Below are 22,622 nucleotides of genomic sequence, written 5' to 3' on the forward strand. Positions count from 1 at the left end.
ATATTAGCCAAGTCCTGGTAGAACAGTTGTAAAATAGAAGGTTAGGGTCAGAGTTGAAGATCTCTTTCAATCAAGAATCTAGGAGGTCTGTAGAATGGTGCTTCCAACATGTGGTGAGCTTGTGATAGGACCCCTGAAATTACTGATGAGGGCATCTCTCTGAGGCTTCAGGGTGATCCTTCTCCCGTATGTACATCAACTTAATTACAATGGTGTCTGTGTTCATTTTCTAGGATGGACATACTAAGTGTCAAAAATTGAGTGGCTTAAAATAATAGAAAATTGGAAGTCTGAAATCAAGGTGTCAGTAGGGACATGCTCTCTCTCTGCAGGCTCACTTCATCCAGCATCTGGTGGCTCCAGGTGTGCCTGGCTTGTAGACGCATCCCTCCAAGTGTAGGCCTTCACATGGTTTTCTGCCTTAAGGACACCTGTCCTACTGGATGGGGTCCTACCAATTTATGAATTCATTTTACTTGTTACTTTTGTAAAAACCCCACCTCCAAATAAGGTCACATTCTGAAGTAAGGAGGTAGGGACTAAACATGGTTTTTCTGGTGCACATGACTGAACTTCTGACATCCACAAACCACGCAGTGGCACCTCTGCTCACAGAAAAGCAAGTGAGACACCCCCACTGCCAGGGTCAGGAAGACCTCCTGCACCGATGGTGCAGGAGAATGCATCTGAGCCTAGCCTGCTAGTCCCCATGGCACCAGGTGAGTAGACCGCACAATCTTCAAGTGCAGCCCCGGATGGGCAGTACTCCAGCTCCAGGTTCAGTGCAGTCCCGCGGGGCGTGACCTGGATTCAAACCTCCTGGGTGCACTAGGCAGGCGCCTCCACCGCCTCTCCAGCGGGAGGCTGGTGGTACACAGCCTGGGGCTATGTGTCACGAGCAGGTAAACTGAGGTACAGAGCCGAGAAGCAGAAGCAGGAACGCACCGCCTGGCTCCTTTCGCCAGAAGAGCTCCAAAAGCAGGTACGCTCGACTGGCCGGATGCGAAGACGGGAGGGTGCAGATTGCCCGACCCCTAGGCTGCCTGAATCCAGTGTGGTTGCGCAGAGCCTCCGGCCGGGGCCGCACACTGGGCATGCTCTGACCGCGGGGAGCGCGGGGCCGGGCTAGGTTTTGCTTCCGGCAGTCTGTGGGTCCGCCCCCCATCCCCGGCCCTGCCCTGTGCGTTTTGGCCCCACCCCCATGCCGTCCGGAGCCGTCCGCTCTCCCCTTGCCCCGCCCCTCTTAGGCCTCGCCCCGCCCAGCTTCGTCGTACCCCGGCAGCTCCGCCCTCTCTCTGGGCCCCGCCCCCGGCCCTGGCACGCAGTGCGTGCCGCGCTGTTGAGTACTTGCGTCGTGGCGCTCTCAGTCCTGGCGGTCCGCGCAAGTTGGTGAGTGTCAGGGTTTTCTCTATCCCGGCACAGAGCCGGGCTCTCTCTGGGGAGAGCAGACTTCCAGAGCCCAAGGGACAGTCACAACCCACACCGGTCCTGCCCGCGTCCGCCCCTCACTCAGCAACCACCCCCCCCCCAGGCCCCAAGAGTGCACCAGGTGTGCCCTACCTGCTCGCGGGCCTGGCGTTCATGGGCCGAGCTGCTCTGCGGTAACCGTGGCCTTTTAGTAGGGATGTTGGCCACTCCAGTCCCTCTCCGTAAGGCCAGTACCTCAGAGGCTGTCCTGTGTCCCCGCCTGCGTGCCTTTCACTGCTGACTAGTGCGTGGGGGTCGCTCTGCCTTCCTGCAGGAAGCTTCCAGAAGTCCCTGCTCACGCCTTTCTCACAGCAAACCTTTAACATGCTCCTTCTGCAGAACCTCGTATTTCTTTCTTGCTTGAGGCAGCACTTAGAGGACGGCCGTGTTCCAGAGTCCTCCAGTTATCATGGCTCGCGTTTGTATACATTATGCCCTAATTGTGTCCATAAACACTCAGAGTAAACAAGTGGAGTTGGAGAGCCATTTACACTCAGCACTATAATTCCCAAGTTGGTGATAATACAGTAGAGTAATTCTAAACTATGTATTCCTCATTCATTGGGTTTATCATTTCCTGAAATCTCAATGGTTTTTGCTCCTGTAGCTGGCTTTCTGTCATGGAAAACAAGATTTGTTTAAAGAAAAAAAAAAAAAAGGAAAAAGAAAACAGGGTTTGTATATTGTGTATGCTGTGGTTGGACTATTCAGACAGGAGAGCAGCTTTGTCCAGAGTGGGGTCGGCCATGGTGGGTGGACCACAATGTTGTCAAACATAGGGGTATAAGTTAGACTGGTTATTATTTATTTACATACATATACTGTACCTCTATTTTGGTAGAACTGGCTATGGAATGCAGGACTGAGGCTAAGCAAAGGCTCTACCACTGAAGTACATTCCCAGCGCTGGTTACTTAAGTATAAACCCAAGTGTAAACCTGTAGCATCTCTGCTAAAGAAACCCTCCTATCTCTCCTATCCCTGACAGATGATCAGGAGATGGTTTTGTTATTTTCATGGGTCTCTCAATGGCTAAAACACTCATGGAGATAAAAAAGCTTAGCACATTGTGGTGGGTAAAAAATTTGAAGAAAACTGTGTCAAGAGCCTGGCTGGTAGTCAATATCATGTTAATTCAGATGCATTATCAGGATATCTGCCAGAACCAAGAGGCTGCAAGTTGGCAAGGAGAATGGACTTGTGGTGATAGGGGTCTTGTTTCTTCCTGGGTTCTTTCTGAGTTAGAGTTTGGCAGTAGAGGTGTGTTTTAAGGTCTACGGGGCTGGAGGAAACAGGCTTCAAGTACACTCCTTTACTAGGGTGCTTTTCTATTTAATTTTTTTTTATTGGAAAAATGTATATTACAATATTGGATTTAACTAATATTATTAGAGCCCTAAGGACACTCTGGTTACCATCTGAGTCTTTCATGGAGCTAAGATTCCTAAGCCAACTTTCCTCCCAGAGCAAGATGAGGTGCTCAGGGTCCTCCTCTGAGATCAGGCCACACACTGGGGCTTTGTCTTTCACTCATATCTCTCCCATCACATCACGTTGTCCTCTGAGCTGTCCCTAGGGAGGAAGGGGAAACAGGGAGCTGTAGGGAACTCTTATTCTCTACAGTTCCCTAGGAATTCCATTTTTCTCAGGAGCCAAAGCATTTGATTCTCTTCAGTATTTGCTAATTCTCTTTTCTTTTGATCATCTATGAATGTTATACATACTTTTCAACTGCTAATATCCCAATAAAGTCATTGTGAGTTGAAAACGTAAGTGAGAAATTCACTGAATACACCTAGCCTCCTAGATATCCTCAGTCAGCATCATAGCACACTTCAGAGTGGGCTGTTTCTGACTGGGAGCTGTCACACTGTCTGCCAGCATTACAGGATCATATTGCAGATCACTAGCCTGGGAAGAGATCCAAATTCCAAATTCAAAGTATGGTTTCTGCTGAATGCATAGTGCTTTTGCACCATGGTAAAGTTGAAAAACAGCAAGTCAAACTGTGTAAGTTGGGAACTGTCTGTGTTTTTAGGTTGTTTTCACACCTCACTCTGACCTGCTCAACTCCCTATTTCAATTTGAAGTTCCTGATCTAGATCTGCTTTCCCTGAGGCCTCTGACTCCTGGATGGGTCTCAGGTCAGCTCTCCGTGAATACACTGAGCTTCTCAGGCTTTGAAAGGCCCTGAGCCCTGCTACTGCCACAGCTTTCCTTAACCTTCTGTCTCCTGGTTAGGTAGTTCATGATGCAGATACTTGCTGAATAAAACTGGCATCTTAATGCAGACTGTCATTTAAATAAAACCTGAAAGTTTTTAAATGGGAGACACTTAAACCATAGTTTCACTAGGTGACCATGGGCTCCCTGTTAGCTTGTTTACAAACACAAACAAGCTGGCCCAACACCCCATTATAGTTTTGAAGTGAAGGTGAGAGGGTTTATCTAGGGTTGGGGAGGAGGTTAGAGCTCTGTGGGAGGCTGGTTCTCCTTTGCTGGGCACCATGGATTTTCCCATTTTGTTTGTTCTGAAATCCTGTCTTGAACATTAGGTAGATAAAATTTGGAGACACAATACGATGGTGTATGTTTTTGGATTTTGAGTAAGTGCTGTATATCTGCAGTCTAGTTTTCATTTGACTTAAAAAAAAATTGACATTAATAAAGAACTAACAGAGGAGGGTTGGATGGTTTGGAGGAAACCATATAATGACTACATTGGAATGTATTGAATGACTTATTTCTTCATATAACTATTAAAATGAAGAGGATCTAATCATTTTGTAATCTTTGAAGAAATTGGTGGCTTTGGCAGATGTGGCTCATGTCTTGCCAAAGTGCTGTGGGTGCACTGTGCGCTGAAGTTTGCCTCTGTTAAATAATGAACGGGCTGCTGTAGGGCTACTAACACAGCAGTGACACCTTTGGCCACATGTTCAACAGTCACTTGTTTTCTATTTCATGAATTGTTATCAGGAGAGTAGGGATCCCCAAAGAGCCTCATGTCCCCTGCACCCCTGCCTGAAATACTTATTTGGCCTGTGATGTAGCTCTTGTAAAGCCAGTTAAAAATGCTACCCAAACATTATTTATGGCTGTTAAATTTGTCATTGTGTGTGTAGATTTGTAGTCATGAAAGGAATTGTGTGTGAGAGCCATAAATGCCCAGTATATCCACTCTCAAATTCTCAAATTTTCTTACAGTAATTTCCTACCCATAACACTTGTGAAATCAGCACAGCGTCCAACCCTAGCTCTGTGGCCCATTCCCAAAAGTCCTGGGGTGACACTGAATGTAGAATCTACCAATGGTGTGGCTCGTAAAAGCAGGCACTTGTTAAATCTATTTGTTTTTATTATAGACATCGATCTGCCAGTCACAGTAATGCATTTATGGACATTTTTCTGCAAGCACAGCGCTGGTGGCAGTTTTTACTGACAAAATGAGTCATATGGATAGTAGTTTAGAAAACTCTTACCTTATTGACAGATTAGGCAGTTCCAGCACTGGATTATTTCAGAGATACCTAGATGGTTGAAGAGGGAATGAATCTCAGGGCAATATAGGATATGAAGTATTGAATGTGGAAACTAATAAATAACTGGTAGTTATTTCTCATTTGTTTTTAAACTTTTAGCTATGTGTTACTGTCAATCAAAACTTCTACAAGTGGTGGACCAACAGTGTCACCTTCAGGTTTGGCGATTGCTGGTTTGTAAGAGTCACCCTGAACTAAGCCTCCACAATGCTCACAAACCAGCCCTTTGGATATGTTGTTCTCCCTGAAGTAGACTATTCACTGGGAACAGTAGGGCAGTGTTTTTACAAAGTTGGCCTGAACTCTGATGGCATCAGAATTATGGAGAGTTCTGGTTACAGAGGTACATCATAGGGCCCCCTTGGTAGGGGCCCCTATAGCATCAGAACTTGGGAACCTGTGTCTTTGCAGGATCCCCAAGAGATTTTGGCATATCCTAATGCTTGAGCACCTCCAGGAGTCCTTAGGATTACTTGCGAAGGAGTGCTTGCCAGCCCAAACTCCGAGTTCTCTTTCCAGCTGGATCCACTTGTAGCCAGCATTATTCTAAGTTGCCTGTGCATATGGATCTGTGTATGGTTTTGTAACTCCTTAGAGACATGTCAATCTCTTCAAAATGCAAACCCAACATGTTATCATAGCATTATAGTTTTCGGTTTTGTGGTTATGACAAAAGATGCAGATGTTACCAAAACTTTGGCATCAGTTTTACAAACAAATGTGAAGCATGGACAGCTATAGTGTATCTCCCTCTTCTTTGTCCTTTTGGGTGGATTGTGTTCCTTTTTGATCCCTCCAGATAGATATATTTTCATGTCTCAGGTGAGCATTAACTTTTGAATACACAACTGAATATATTTTTGTGGATCTAAGTGGAATTTTTAATAGTACATGCTGGAACTGTGGGTGGGGAGAAGAGTGGATGTGGTTCTAATGGTGACAGTTACTTGCTGGGTGATAAGGGAACTTTTAACCACCCATGCCCCAGATGCCTCCTCATCTGTTGGATGGGGATCATCAACTTATTCTTGTCTACTTGAGTAAATAGAAGTGTGTGAAATAATAAGTGAATACTTTTAAAGTAAAAGTGCTATGTGGATAAAATGTTAAGTTGAAACCATGATCTCACAGAAAGATAAAACTGGAAGAGGATTAAGAATCATTCACAATCCGTATGTCCCTCTAGTCTAATCAGCATGCTCATTTCCCTCTAGTCCCATAAACATCTTTTTTCCCTCTTGGTTCCATCATAATCTTTGTTTCCAACTAATCCAGACAGAATGCTTCTTCCTTCCAGTCCAGTCAGTATGCTTGTTTCCCTCAATCAGCATCCTTGTTTTCTTCCAGTCCAGCTGGAATCCTTGCTTTACAAATTCACATATGCCAAGCTCTCATAGCGGTAGTAGGACAGTGGTTACTAGTGCATCCCTGGAGACAAGATTGCATTGGTTTGGACCTGGCTCCACTGGTCATTATCTGTGACCTTAGATAATGTTACTTAAGTTCCCAAGGCTTTCTTTCCTTCAAGGTAGGTCTAGATGACCCCCCAAAAGCCTCTTGCAGTCATAGGGTTTATTTTGGAGGTGGTTGAATCTAGAGTGTATGATTAAATTGATTTGTAGTGCACTGGTGGGATTAAGGGTACTGGGATTAAGGGTGGGTGTTTGATTGCTGGATCAATCCACTGAGTGTATTGAGACCCCTAATTCCGGTAGACTGGATATAATATAAGGGACAGAAAGAAGCTTCTTTCTGTCTCTTGTTGCTTTTGCCATCTTCTACCACTGTGAACTGTTGCCCCTCTGCCATGTGCCAGTTGATTATGTACTGAAACCTCTATGAACTATAAGCTAAATAAACTTTTTTCCCTTTAACTTTGGGTGTCAGGTATTTTGTCTCAGCAGTGAGAAAAGTTAACTAACTCAGTAGGGCTGATGACATTTGTGAGATGTGAAATTATCAGATTGAGGGATCATACTAGGCCCAGCACTGGGGAGCCCTGAGTAATAATAGTAATAGTTGATGTTTGTTAATGCTTCATCACAAAACTCTTCTATGTAGAGTCAGAACAAGAGAAAGTCAGCAATGTCAATCCACCTCCAGTATATTTAGGGCAAGTGGTAGCTCTGTGCTAATTTGGCAGGTTTCTCAAATTCCTTTTGACTGTAAGGAGGTGGTTTGCTTGGCCAGGTATACCTACTTTTTTAGTGTAGACAATGATTGCTGCTGAAGTGCCTGGCTGCATTGTGGTTCCACTCCAGTGACAGAATTCAGAATGTTCAGGTGTGTGCCATGATGGTATGTTTGTGCCTTATGGCCTAGAACAGCAGCTGGGCTTCATGTGTGTTTCTAACGGCACCATCTCAGATAGCCTGTCACTGTCTCTAGGAGGTATGACACTACTAGTCTGTTAAATGGAAAGAACTCCCGGAAGGACCAGACACAGGATGTAACATGGTGGCAATGGCAGTGCCACTAGCATAGGACAGTGTTTTCTCATGTGCGACTGCTCATAGCCGAATGACAAGAGATAGCTTTGGCCCATTGGTTAAGCTTTGTCAAAAAAAAATGATATGAAGAAAATTGTATTTGTGTGTGTGTGTGTATGAAAGAGAGAGAGAGAGACAGACAGACAGACAGAGACAGAGAGAGAGAAAATTTGCCTTATTTGGGGGTTTCTCTTTACCCTCATATAATGAGTCATTTCACCTACCCTGGCAGTGTTATTAAAGGCATATGGTATTCATTGCTGGACATAGACTATCTTATTAAATATTCAGGATTGTGTGGTGAAGTACATTATATACTTTTAGTGTCTTTGTGCTGAATGAGAAGGGACTGGGTTTTGGAGAGTTTGAGTACCTTGGCGTGAAGTGCACCGGGTAGGGGAGAATTTTTTTCCCACCCAGACTTATTTCATAACCACATGTGGGCTTTTTGCCCACATGGTGGGTAAATGCCTTTGCAGTAGTGAGGCTGAGAAGGTATTAGAAGTCCTTTTAGGTGCAAGGTAGATTATAAACACATATGTATATTTAGTTAAGGTTTTCTAACACCAGAGTCACCAAGCATTGTCCTTAGCATTGTGGGAAAAACAACATCAAAGTCTGTTGCCACTGCTCACAACCCCTAAAGGAAAGTACAGAACTATGAGGACTGAGTGCTGTGTTAGTAATAATGAAACCCTGCCTGCTGCCTTTGTTGTTTGTGCTCACCCTACACCCTATTTGTGAGTGGAGGACCAGCATTATGGGGTACAGGAAGGATGGGGAACATCTGGAGTGCCAGCCATCTCCCAAGAATTATTCACCTGCCTTACTACATTACTGTGGGCCAGGGACTCTCATCTGATTCCCATCAAAGCATTTGATGAGAATTCCCAAATTCCCCAACTAGCAGAAAATGTGAGACATTCTGGGCAGAGCAGGGGGAGTGCAGACTGTAGGGTCCATTTAGGGACCTGTCAGCAAATGAGTGAGTTTGAGTAGGTTGTGTGGGTGGCTGGAATAGAAGGTTGAAGTCTAAGGGAGCAACTCCTGGAAAGCCCAGCTGTGATGCTCTGGGGTCTTTTCTCTAGTCCTTTGTGAGTGGGAATACCAGCTTGTCAGAGTTTTCCAGAGAAGGATACTTGGCCAATATGTGTGCCAAATGAGGAGAAGATTGGTGGCAGCAGGCCTGGCAGTGAGGGAGACAGTGCCATGGGTATTGTTGGGGCTGGTCTTGCAGGCTTACTGGTTGAGTGTTGAGTGTGGTTGAAAGATGACATTTAGAATCAGTTTTCTTATTGAGAAAGAAGAAAATATTTAGTGTCTGTGTCTTTTTTTTTATGCATACGTTTTTTAAGCACCTAAGAACTTTCTGGCTCTGGAACGGTAATCAGCTCATCTGCCTTGGCTGGTGTTTGGGTTGGGAGGTGGGAGATTGCCTTGTTTTAACTGTTCATTCAGGCAGAAATGTCAGCAGGGAGGAAGGAGGCTCATTAACAGGCACCCTCTACTCACAGCCTGCACTCCACAGGGGGCAACCTGTACTTCCTGCAGGTAGCAGTGTAATCTTTAAAATCAAACTGGCAAGCTTTAGGTGTACATTCACATCAGAATGCAAATTAAAAATAAAGTGTGTGCTTAGTTGCCTTAGATTAGGACTAGGGCATGTCTTAGCTGCATGGGTGCTTTAGTGTGTCCCCATAGGGCTCTCCTGGTGGTTTTTGGGGCAGCAGACTTTCTCCAAGGGCCATCAGGGTTAGGATTTCTTCTGGGCCTTGGGCTATGATTTAGTATCTTTTCTGTTGCTGAGTGATTTATAAGGAAAGAGGTTTCTCTGGGCTTGTAGTTCTGAAGCTAGTAAGTCCAAGATCAGGGGCTGCATTATATGAAGGCCTTGTGTTGCAGCAACTTGTAGGTAAGTGGGTACCTGAGGAAGAGAGAAAAGGGAGCTGAACTCCTTCAGTAGCTGACCAATTACTGCAAGAAAGTCAGTAATCCATTCACAAGGGCTGTACCCTGACAACTCAGCCATTGCCCCCAGGATCCTATTTCTGACATTTATGGACAGAACTGTTACTTCGTGTGAATGTGCAGGTCTACGTCCCAACACTGCTGCACCGAGGAGTTAAGTTTCCAGCACGTGAACTTTTGGGGAAACATACTGAGACCATAGCACGCTTGTACGGGCCTTGTCTTTGCGGAGCTCCCTTTATGGTCCAGTGAGATGAGACTGTTAAATATATTTGCATTGTAGATCATGGTCAAAAGACAAGGCAGAGAGTTTGGCTTTCATTTTTGTGGATAGGGTGTAGTTAATCATTGAAGATGTTGAAGAAGTTCCTCTGAGCAAGTGGCTTTTGAGTAGAGGTTTAATGATGAAAGGTGGGTAGTTACACAAATATTTCAGGGAAGGAACAGCAGCTGTGGAGTCCTTGGTGATCACAGGTGGCTATGTTGGAAGGATAGACAGAAGGATAGAGTAAGCTCAAGATGCAAATTCAGGCCACTTGTCCAGAGATTGGACAAGTTCCATGGAAATGGAGCTTCAAAGTTTCAGCATCTAGAGATAGGCATCTAGTTAAAATAATTCTAGCAGAGACAGGCCATGTATCTGTTGGATGACAGGGAATCAAATGAGGAAGCATGTCACTTCCCTAGCGTAGTGTGTGATAGGAATTATGTATGATAGGATAGTGTCTGGTATTGCTCTTATTGGTAAGACTTCTAGCACTCAAGGGGAAGTTTCTAGAATAATGAGCAAAAAGAAAAAAAGAAATGATATATATCCAAAAGTTACTGGAGTTAGCCATTTATCCCAAAAAGACCCATGTGTACTATTCTTTATTGTGCAGAAAAATTTGTTTCTGTCATTGTTTTGTTATCATCAGATTAAGCTGTCGAGTCAGACGGATACAGAGTGTTGTGTTGGTGTGTTTGCTGATTAACATGTTCTCTCTGCCTCCTCCATTCCATCAGTTCTTGGGCCTAATGGGACTCTGAGAGGTGTGGTCAGTGCCTGTAGCTCAAAGTAGGGAAGCCAGGTGAGGTTGCTTCCAGGATTCTGTTTCTGACATTTATTGCCAGAGCTGTTACTCTGAATGAATGTGCAGGCTCTAAAATTAGGTTAATGTCCTTAAAGTTTAAGGTTATCTACCCTGTTGGCTATGTAGTCTTCTACTTGGCAAAAAGACGGGTTTTGGGAGACACTGCATTCCTTCTGTGATGGGACCAACTCTTTGTGGAGATGTGAGAATTTCATTGCTAAGCAGGGAAAGTCCTAGGCAAACAAGGAAAGTTGGTTACTCTGACACCTTCACTCCAGGTTGTTCCTAGACATTACTGCTATTACTGTGCCACTAGCTTGAGTCCCCATGGCCCATTTGAGTCAAAATCAGTAGTTTTCGTTTTTGCACAAAATCATGGACTTTAAAGACTTCCTGTTGTTTTTTTTAAAAAGAATATTTATTTATTTTTGCCATGAGAATAATTAGAACTTCAAAGAGCCTCTGTTACTCTCTGTTAGGCTGATAACTTTTGCTGTTCTTATGATATTTTCTGGGTCGTAACTCCAGAAAACCTCCAACAGTCATAGTCCTTATTTGTTCAGCAGTTTTCCTGTTTTGTGTATAGCGATGTCTTGACATGACTCCCTTCTGTAGGGTGTAGGGTGCTTTTCCTACTAACCAATGAAGATCATGACAGTGAAAACAGGGTAGATTCTTGGGAAGGTTTGAGCTCTTCTTTGGTGTTGGCCAGAAGGAAGTATCTTGGGTATGTGATGTGCTTTGGTGAAAGGCTAGCATGAAGCAACTCCCAGTTGTAGTGATTTGGTATATATTGCACCCTGATACTGATTTGACATGATTTTGTACCATGGGACACTATATCAAGCTCCTGGGACTGACCTGGTAAGGAGGGTCAATTCTAGGAACTGGTATGTATTGGTGCCTTCAGGCAACCTCCACCTGGTTCAGATTGAGGTCCTCTCTGGGAGTTTAATTCTGTTGGGTGCTTGTTGGTCTGGTGTCAGTGGTGAAGATATTCTTGTTTCATGTCCTTTCTGTGCCAAAGAGGACAGTTAGAAGCAGCCTCAGCTACTCTTGCATACATCTTCCAATAAATCTCTCTGTTCTGTCCCTGAGAGCACCTGGAAGTTCTAGAAATGCATAACCTCATGCCAAAGTGAAGAGTGGACCTGGCTGTCCATCACAGGAAGCTGCTTTAGGGAGGAGGAACCAAATGATTAAAGCTTGGCATACACACACAGAGAAAACAGAGTTGGTCTCCTTTGTGTCACTCCCACCTCTGGTTAAGGCTGGTAGACATGTTCTGGTGGATCTCTTTCTTGCTTGGGTCCAAGATGAAGTGATTTTGTACAGCTCCACACTCAGGTCTGATGGGCTCTTTGTCCAGAGCCTGCAAATATCAATCTTTATACTAAGGTTTAGTGGGTGGGAAGACCAACATCCCCTCTCTTTCCAGAGCTCCCCTCTGCCTTGGCCTTGGTGATCATCTCTAAACCCAGTCTAAACATAGACTCCCCATGCTTTCTACCCCTTTCAACCTCCCTAAGACTCAGCTCTCACAGATGTCATTTTGGCTCCAAATCTTCCCCTTGGGGGTACCACACTTGCCATGAGAACAATTAAAATATTATTTTCATGGTAAAGACTCAGTAAACCACTCTGTTTTTGGCTTTACTGTACTGTTTTTATCTTGTGATGCTGTAATTCTGGATTAGAAGCCCTCCAAGGCCTGGCTTTGGCTTCTGCTTTCTAGAAGGCCTAGCAGAGTGTGCTGGGTACAGAGTGCTGTGGACTGCACTGTATCCCCAAATTCAAAGGTTGGAGTCCTAATTCCAGTGTAGTTGCATTTGAAGATGGGGACTTTAAGAGGTCATTAAGGTTAAATGAAGTCATAGGAGTGAGGTTCTAATCTAGCAAGATTGATGCTTTGAAGGAGAGAAGGGCGCTGTCTCTCTCCCCATTTGAGAACACAGCAGGCATCTGTCTGCAAGTTAGAAAGAGAACTCGCAGCAGAACTGAAGTAGCCAGACTTTTATCTGAACTGTGAATAGCACTACCTCAGAACTGTGAGAAGATAATGTCTATTATTGAAGCCACCCTGTGTAGTATTATGTTATGGTAACCTGAGCTGACCAATACACAGGCACAGTGCAGACTAAAAATTCTTTCAAAAGCAAAAACTCACTGGGGCTGTGTATGAGATTGGAATTTTGGGATGAGGATAGCTTTGTAATCAGATGATGCCCAGAAGTCACTGTTTGTAGTTTAGCTCCTGGCATCTCCAAAGATGTGAGGATGTAAAGTAGTAAATGAAAACAGTGAACAGAAACCCAAATCTGACTACCAGTAACTCTTATTAGTTGCAGAGATGAGATGCACCAGGCTAGATAAGGAACACCTCGAGGGCTGCCTTCTGGAAAGGCCTGGTGTTTGGGGCCACTGGGTAGATGTATAAGTTTTGGAGTCACCTAGGCACAAGGGAAGCAGAGGCAGGGAGAAGATACCAGCTCCAGTGTTCGGTGACTAGTTTCTCCAGTATGAGGGCAGGCCAGGGGTTCAGTCTAAGCAGAGTGGTTGGGAGTTTTTTCTTGAGACTGGTCCATGTAGACTCTAATCCAGTCATGTAGACTCTAATCTATCTAGGAACAAGACTAATCTGGCCTGGTCCAGGAGTAGTGGGTGGTCATCCTGTTGGATACTAGATATGGTTCTTGAAAATGTACAGCTGACTACTCTTCTAGCTGAACTTGCTCTCTTATACTGCCCTGTCCCCTTCTCTCTCTTTCTAAGTGTGTTTTCAAGTCTCTCTTGATCTAGGGACCGAGAAAGACATTTCCTCCTGAAGGCTGCTGGCCTGTACCTGTGCCAGATCAGTCTGCATTGAATCTAGGTCATTGATGAGGAGCCCTCAAAATGTAGGAGATTGTCCAACTCACCAGTTTATTTGGTGGATTGTAAATCTGCGAATTGTATCAAACCCATGAGGACTTTTAGGATTGTTACAAAGAAAACTCAGACTAAATTTTTTCTTGATAGATCTGGCCTTTGCTAAACCTCCCCTGGCCCTATGTGCCCACAGTATAGACTAGCACCATGTTCCTGGGACCCTGCTTTGGGGGTGCAACTGTTGCCTAGAGAGAGAATAGTGTGGTTGGAAACAATGGTGTGGTTAGGGCAGGTGAAGCCAGAGTCCTGGATTGGGGAATGTGTTGTGTTGTATATATCATGCTGTTAATATTTAAGATGTGGATTTGAATTCTTCTTAGTTATCTTTTATTTATTTATTAACATAGCTATGTTTGTTGTTTAATTCCATAGTGAGAGTCTCTAAGAATATGATTAACCTTGAGGGTCATCTTATAATGTAATTATTAATGATTGATTCCGCTTATCCTTGAAATCAATAAGAGAGGCATAATGGTTTGGTATGTAGTTGGGCTTCATTTCTTACATTTCATAAACATGATTCCATGACAACAGTCATTATCAGTTTACTACTCAGTACGTTTGATGGATATGAAGTGTATGATTAGTTTTATATAATTATTGTAATATGTAGTGTTCCTTACATGACTTATGTTAATGTGGCAAATAGTATTAATGTCTCCTGCCACTAATAGTTAGGGTAGGGATGTATAGTGATTGATCTTCCTGGGAGTGCTGTAATGTAAAAACAATTTCGGCTGTTGGAAGTATATTTTACAAGTGTGCATTGGGCCTTTGGGATGTTATATTGAAAAACCCAATTGTATAGTTACCATGGGAACCCAATTAGAATAGATTGCTTGACTTCTTTTCTGTCTTTCATCTTGACCAAAAATCTAATGTATTTTAAATGTTTTCATATGGAATTGTATTCCTATACTGACTTGCTATGCCATAGGATTCTTTTTCTTTACCCCCAATTTTAAGCTGACATAGTGATAAATTTTCTCCTTTGGAGGTTTATAAGAAAGTCTCCTAAAAAAATTTAATCAAATGTATGTGCAAAAGTTTGTGTAGGTAGGATGATAAAGGTAGGAGGCAGCAGTTTCCCCACCAGTGCTTGCTCATTGTCCCTCTTTCACCTGTGTATTGTTAGGCATATGTTTTTGATGGTGCCTTCTATAGTTTGGACCTGGAATGTCCCCAAATGGCCCATATGTTAAAGACCCCACGATGGTGCTCTGAGGAGACTGTGGAACTTTTAAGAGGAGGGGCCTAGTGAGAGTTCTTTGCTTATTGGAAGTGTGCCCTTTGAAGGGGACTGTGGGATCCCTGGACCTGTCTACTTCTCTTTTGAATGCCAGCCATGAAGTGAGCATCTCTTTTCAACCACATGCTCCTGCTGTGATGTGCTGCTTTACCACAGGCCCAAAGCAGGGGATTCTACTAACCATGGATGGAAACCTCCAAAACTGTGAGCCCAAGTAAACTCCTTTCTATAAGTTGATTATCTCAGGTATTTGTTATAGTAACAGAAAGCTAATACTGTGCCATTTATCAGATTGAAGATGTTTTGCTCTTTTATGGTATTAATGTGATGAATTACATTATTACATTGATTTTCTTTCTCTTTCTTTCTTTTTTTTTTTTCTTTTTTTGGTTTTTTTCTGGTACCAGGAATCAAACTCACGACCTTGCGCTTGCCAGGCAGTCTCTTTCTTTTTTGATTTTCATATTTTAATCTAAGTTTATATTCTTAGATAATCCCCAGTTGGGCTTAATACATTTTTATTTGCCTGTGTTGCTGGAGTCAGTGTCTTAGTACTTTTGAAGATTTGTGTATCTGTGCTCATGAGAGATATCTCTCTGAAGCTGTTTTGATAAGTCTTTCTGCTTTGTTACTAGGCAATCCTGGGCTCCAAATGAAGCCTCTGTTATTTGTGGTAAATTTTTATGCTATTTATTAGCATTGTCTCTTTAAATGTTTATTAGGCTTTAACAGTGAAGCCATTTGAGTGTGGTTTTCTTTGTGAGAAGAACATTACAATTTTTAAAAATAGCTATAGGAATGTTTAGGTCATTTATTTCTTTTTTTTCTTTTTTTTGTTTGTTTTTTTTCCAGTACTGGGAATCGAACTCACGACCTTGTGCTTGCCAGGCAGGCACTGTGCCGCTGAGCTAAATCCCCACCTTGTAGGTCATTTATTTCTTCTTGAGTAACTTTTTTTGAGATTTTGTGTTTTTAAGGAATTTGATGATTTCATCTAACTTGTTGAATTTATTGGCTGAAAATTGTTTTAACATTCCTTTGTCATCTTTTACTACTACACGATTTTCAGTTGTGGCTTTGTTTTTATTCCTGATATTGATAATTTGTATTTTTTTGTTTTTTCTTAATTGATCTAGTTAGAGGTCTAGTTAGTTTAATTTTCAGAAAACCAACTTTTATTATGAATGATTTTCTCTCTTTTATTACTTCTGGTCCTTTTTTTTTTTTTTTGGTACCAGGAATCAGACTTAGGACCTAGTGTTTGCCAGGCAGATGCTGTGTTTCTGAGCTACATCCCTAACCCTTAACTTCTAGTCTTTATTATTTCTTTTGCCTCCTTTGGTTTAGTTTCTCTTTGATTTATTTACTTATTTTTAGTTCATGGGAGACACTTAGGTCACAATTTGTCTTTATTTTTTCTCATATAAACATTTAATGCTAAAAATTCCCTCTATTGCTTTGGCTGTTGTCCACAGATTGATATCTTGCATTTTTATTTATCACTCTGCACAATATATTTTGCAATCTCCTTTGTGATTTCTTCTTTAGTGTATGGGTTATTTGATGTGATATTTTGTTTCCAAATATTTGGGGTCCTTCCCCATCATTTTCTGATACTAGTTGCACTTGAAATACTTGTAATCAAAGGACAGACCTTTGAGCTCAGTCCTCCTCCATGTGTTGAGGGTGGCCTAGAGCATGATCTGTTTTGAGGAATGTTTGTGGAGACTTAGAAGGAATAAAAATTCTGTGGCTTTTGGTGGAGTGTCCTTTAAATGTCAGAGGAGGCAAGTTTGTTGATAATATTGTTCAAATCTTCAAATCTTCTGTATGTTATTGAGTTTCCATCTCCTTTCTGTATAAATCATCAGGAGTATTGCAGTGTCCTTCTGTCATTGGAGATTTGTCTGTTTCCTCTTGGTCCTATCAGCTTTTGCTTCATCTGTTTCAGATTCTTATTAGGTGCATACATTTAGAATGCTTATGGCCATTGGTGAATTCACCCCTCTATCCTTAGGAACTGGCATCCTTCAGTCTTCCTTTTTAAAAAACTGTAATATGATGGGGTCTTTTCAAAATTGGAGTATTTAAATTATTTACACTTTATATAGTTATTTATATGGTTGGACTGAAGTGTACCATCTTGATGTTTGTTTTCTATTTATCCTATTTGTTCATTTGCCTCTTCCTTTTCCTGCTTTCTTTTTGATTATCTAAATATATTTTACAATTCTGATTTAACATTTTATTTATTCCTTTAGCTTATTAGCTGTTCTTTTTTTAGTGAATAGTCTAGAATGTATCAGGTTATTATCATAGTCTGCATTCACACGATTTAATACAGTTGACATGCAGTGTAAGAGTTCACAACTGTCTGCCTCCACTTCTTGCCTCCCGTTTTTGTTGCATTCATTGTGTTACTATAAATGTAATAAACCCCACACTATATTGCTGTTAATTTTAATTTATGCAGTCAGTTATCTTTTAGGATTAAACTAGAAAAAACTTTCATACCTAGATATTAATTTGAATATCTTTTATTTCTTGAGTTTTTCACTTTTTTTGTAGATCCTGATTTCAATCTAGTATCTTTTTTTAACAACCAAAGAAGACATCAGAACTTTTGCATGCATATCTACTGGTACATGAATTACCTTCCTTTTGCTTTTTTTTTTTTTTAAAGGCTTTTATTTCATATGCATTTTTAGAAAGATCTTTCTTTAGAATTCTAGGTTAATCTTTTTTTCTTTTTTCTTTTTTAATGCTTCAGAGATGTTCTGTTATGTCCTGCCTTGCATAGTTTCTGATAATCTCTTTGCTTTCACTTTAAATGTGGTTTTTTTTTTTTTTTTTTTTTTTTTTTGGTCTCTCCACCTGTCTCCTCCCCACCCCAGTCATTTTAAAGGTTTTTCTTTCTCACTTGTTTTTAGCAATTTGACTAAATGCCTTGTGTAGTTGTCTTTATATCTCTTCTGCCTGGATTTCATTGAATTTCTTGCATCTGGGGATAGAGGTGTTTTATCAGTAAAATATCAGTTAGTATTTTTGTAAATTTTTCTGACTTCCTTCCTTTTGGGGCGTACTTTGTTTGCATTTGTACTGGACTGTGTTACTTTGTCCCACATCTCACTAATGCCATTCTCATTTTCTTCCATTTTGTTTTCTATCTGGGCTTGGCTATTTTAAAAAATCTTACATCTTTATTGTTACTTATTTTATTTCTCTTGCTATATCTAATCTGTTAATCATATCAGATGTATTTTTCTGTGTATTTTGCATCTCTCTTAAGTTCCATTTGAGTCTTTTTCACATGTCCTGTTTCTCTCATATTTATCTTTTCTGGGCTTGTTTCTGTTGAATGATTTTTCCCCTACTATAGATCCTCACTTCTTTGTGTGTTAGTTTTTAATTGGATCTTGGACATTGATAATTTTGTTGTGGACTTTGCTCTCATGCAGAGAAGTTACTTGAAATTTTACTTAAGCTTGTACTTTAAGCTTTGTTAGGATGGATCTAGAATGGGTTTTAGTCCAGAGATACTTTAACCTGACTACTCAGACAGTGCCTTTATTTTATAAATAAGTTTGTATATGTGTGTTTATGTATATGTGTGCTTGCTTGAGATATATCTATATATCTTATGATATAGATATATCTTATGATAATGTAATAATTATAATGTGACTCACAATTTTTCAACTTTGTGGATATATATAGATATATCTGTATATCTGTGTCTATATCTTACGATGATGTGACTCATGATTTTTCAACTTTACTGTGGGTATGAGACATAACCCCATATAAATTGAAAAGTGCCTCTATGTGAAATAAAACAGCTCTTAGATCTTTATTTGATGAATATGGTGTTATATGACTTTGTCCTGATGAGGTTATAAGCAGATCCCAGCTCTACCAGTGCTCAGTAATTGTTTGACCTGCTACTTTCCAAGCAGTTTCTCAGTACTTAGGCAGAGACTCATAGACTCTTCTGCTGATGCCTAGAACTCTCTGAGTGGGCCCTTTCACTTTGATACTCTGCCCACAGATTCTTGGCATTTTGTTCTTTCTGATCTTCACCTTGGTGAGATCACCATAGTTTTGGCGTAGCTACCTGGGCCATGTTCTGAACCAGTGCCTCACCTTGCTTCCCTTCAGTTAGGGATTGTAGTCTATGGCTGCTTTGTGCACTGTTCGGAAAAACTGGGTTATATACTTTATTTTACTTTTACTTGTTAGGTTTAGTTCCTGCTACTCCATCATGGAGAGAAGTATAATTCCACACAAAAGTTTCGATGGAACCATGTTAACAAAAGAGATGCCAGCTGGGTTTCCACTCACTTTAAAGCAGGTCCTCTGGCCCCAACCCCAGACTTTTCACTTTTAGGAGACAGATGGAAACCCTCACTGACTGATTTTTAAGAGTGTTTATCTCACTATGGTATGATGTCTTTAATTCTTCTGGGAAAATACTCAGAAGGGGAATAGCTGGGTTAAATGGGACTTCCAATCCTAGTTTTATGAGGAATCTCCAAATTGATTTCCACAGAGGTTTCACCAATCTACACTCCCACCAGCAGTGGAGTAGGGTTCCTTTCTCCCCACAGCCTCTCCAGCACTTGTTATTGGTTGATTTCTTGATGATAGCCATTCTTTCTGGGGTGAGATGGGATCTCAGTGTTGTTCCACAGCGATATATGTGCACCCATGTTTATAGCAGCACAGTTTGTTATAGCTAAATCTTGGAAACAACCCAGATGCCCATCCACTAAGGAATGGATAAAAAAGATGTGGTATTTTTATACAATGGAGTATTACTCAGCTATTAAAAAAGATAATCTCAAGGTTTTTGTAGTTAAATGGGTATAGCTAGAGACCATACTCATAAGTGAAATAAATTGGACCCAGATGGGTAAACATCATATTGTCTCCTTGGTGTAGAGACCTGAAAGACTAGGTAAAACTCAAAATGTACAATAGATGATAGGAAAGGGAAAGAAATTGCTCAAAGGAAGGAATGACTGGGATGAGGGAAAGAAGAAAAAAGAAAGAAGGAACGCAAAATATAAATATATATATGAATAGCTGTGATAACTGTATTTTGATGTCTGATGGTATATTGAAATGAACAGTTAATGATTGCAATTTTCTATGTTCTGATCGATTGTGCATGCTTGTGTCTGGTGGTCTGAGCAACTGATTTGAAGGTAACTATGCAATGGAATTACAATGGTGAACTCCTACCATCTTGTCTAGTGAAACTGTATTATCTCTACTGTTTCATTGAAGAATTATTTTCTTATTCCCTATAATGGTTTGAGCAACCTTTCATTCTTACATCTGGTAATCTTGATCAATGTAGTTGAGGATAGTGATATGTAATGTAACAACCATTGTTGATTCGTATTATTTTGTCCTGAGACTCTGTATCACTTTGAATGTTCTTGCTTTGATTTGTTTATGTTTGTGATGTTAGTATGCTGCTACTGTTCTATTTGTTTGTTTGTTTCTCATTTACTACTCTCTTTTAAAAAAAAAAGAGAGTGTTTATCTAATTAAAAGTGGTACCTCAGCTCATGAACTTAATTCTCTCCACTATTCTGGTCACAATCCAAATTGGATGAGAACCGAGTCAAATTCAGTGTTAGTTTCAGTGTTAATCTTTTGAAGAAATTTGATTTGGTTCTCATCCAATTCATTTTGTGACCCGGATCATGGAAAGAATTAAGTTCATGAAGCGAGGTAGCACTGTATGGCCTTCAAATCTTTTAAAGAACAACAATTTTCAAGAATACTTAAATTCTTCTATTTTGATGGACTTGGTGTAGATTGCTTTGTTGTTGTTTTTACTGAAATACAGTTAAAAAAATTATTTGCTTTCTAAATTTAGGCAATTTTACCAGATACATCAGTTGTAGTTGTATTTCCTGTGTACCTTCCAGTACGGTAACTAATATACAGTCTTTCCTTCCCCGTATTGTGTGAGGAATACACAGATAATTCCAGGTCATACGTGTTAGAGGAAGTTGTTAGAAACAAGTGGACTCTGTATTAGGAAATATAAAAACTTTAGTTTGTACCTTTACCTCTAAGAAGGCTCATTCTACTTTTATAGTTAGGGGACTTAGAATAATGGAAACAGAGGAAACTCATCTTTGTACCAGATCATTTTTCTCTTGTCATGTTGAATGTTGACACAGTGTCTTCTTTAGAAATGTTCTCTGCTGCAGTGTGTTATTTTGGCATTTTCACATTGTCCAAGATGAGATCAGATGGGAGAAGAGTGGGTTCTTTCCTGCTAGACCTCGCATGCTGCTACCGTTTATCCTTTCAGCAGCCTGGACTTCACTTGTTAAATTTAGCAGTGGTGATAACAGTAAAGTCACGCATTGCTGTCTGCCTGTGAAATGGACCATCCGGGGCTGCCGTAAGTCCCCAGCTAGTGGAGTGCCTTTTGTGAACCATCAGCATGCTGTTGCCATTGTGAGCACATCTGGAGAGTAAGAGCGTGTCCTCTGTGGACACGCAGGGATAGGCTGACAACTGGGATGGTGTGCCCACCTTCTCACAGGGGTCCTCATGAACATAACAAATGGAAGTGTTCCTAACTGCCGTGAGGGCTACAGGACGCTTCCTCAGATGAGCACTGTGACACTGATTATATATGAAGGCCAGAATTATTCAGTCACACCACAATCCTGTGGTTGCTATGAAAACCAAGGGAGATGTATTAGCTTGTAAGGTTTTGGATTACATATGCATTTAAAATACATACACAGTATAGGCTGGGTGTAGTGGTACACACATGTAATCTCAGCATTTTGGGAGGTTGAGGTAGGAGATCACAAATTCAGGCTCTCCCTGGGCAACTCTGCATGATCTTGCCTCAAAAATAAAAAAAAAATAAAAAGGATGGTGGATATAGTGCAGTGGTAGAGCACCTGTGGGTTTGATACCCAGTGATACACATACACGCACACACACACACACACACACACACACACACACACACCCTTGTAGAATATATGTTTTGCAGTAGAAGACTGAGCTGTTTCTCTGTTTCAAATAATTGAGTTTTTAAAGTTATTTAGCCTTTGGAAAAAATATCTATTGCTGTTTATTTACTAATCATCAGATGAACATTTCCACGTTATGTCAGTTTTTTGGTATATGACATTTGACTTCAATGTCCTTTATTTATTAATTTTTTTCTTTCCCTCCCTCATACCCTCTCTGTCCTTTTTTTTGTTTGTTTTTAAAATTATGTGTTGTTGGAGACATACTAAAGAAGACTTCTGGTTTATGGTATATTAATTCTGAAGTAAAGTGACAACAGGATACTTGTCAGTTTACTGCTGGCTAAAGACTGTCACATTCCCCAGTTCCCGGTCCATGTTTTTTTTTTTTTTTTTTTCCTGTACCGGGACTCAAACTGACGACCTTGCACTTGCCAGGTAAGCGCTGTGCTGCTGAGCTAAATTCCCAGCCCCTCAGTCCATGTGTTTTTATTGTTGTTGTTATTGGCCTGTCCTTGACTTCAGGTTATCACTATTCTGGAATTGATGTTTATCATTTTTTTGCTTTTTAACCTTATATAATTTTATAATGTCTCTATTTTTCAACAAGGGGCCAGTTAGTATTTGCGTACTCCTGACTTTTAAAAAGCTGTATTTTGTGAGTATAGGAGACTTGTCCAAATTTTGTATCTGAATTTAATCTGAGTTGTTGCCTTTTTCATTCATTTTGTGCATTATATCATTTAATTGTATGACCATACCCTAGTTTGATGATACACATTTTTACTCTTTTCAATGGGCATTTGGATCATTCCCCAGTTTTTTCAGATATCTGCAGCTATGATTACTCTTGTACGCTGCTGCCAGTGCACATGTATAATCACTTATCC

At 41.0% G+C, this 22,622-nt stretch overlaps 1 protein-coding gene across 1 annotated transcript in view; it reads left to right on the top strand.

The window, feature by feature from the left end:
• The first annotated feature begins 1,286 nt into the window (after positions 1-1,286).
• Positions 1,287-22,622, top strand: part of Mgmt (O-6-methylguanine-DNA methyltransferase) — a 272,039-nt gene continuing 250,703 nt past the window's right edge. The window contains exon 1 of the mRNA XM_005402022.2: positions 1,287-1,389. The gene's annotated coding sequence lies outside the window, so the exon portion shown is untranslated. The remainder of the gene's footprint in view (positions 1,390-22,622) is intronic.

The sequence above is a fragment of the Chinchilla lanigera genome, unplaced genomic scaffold (genome assembly GCF_000276665.1).
Source record: "Chinchilla lanigera isolate Chin_1 unplaced genomic scaffold, ChiLan1.0 scaffold00076, whole genome shotgun sequence".
Lineage (NCBI taxonomy): Eukaryota > Metazoa > Chordata > Mammalia > Rodentia > Chinchillidae > Chinchilla > Chinchilla lanigera.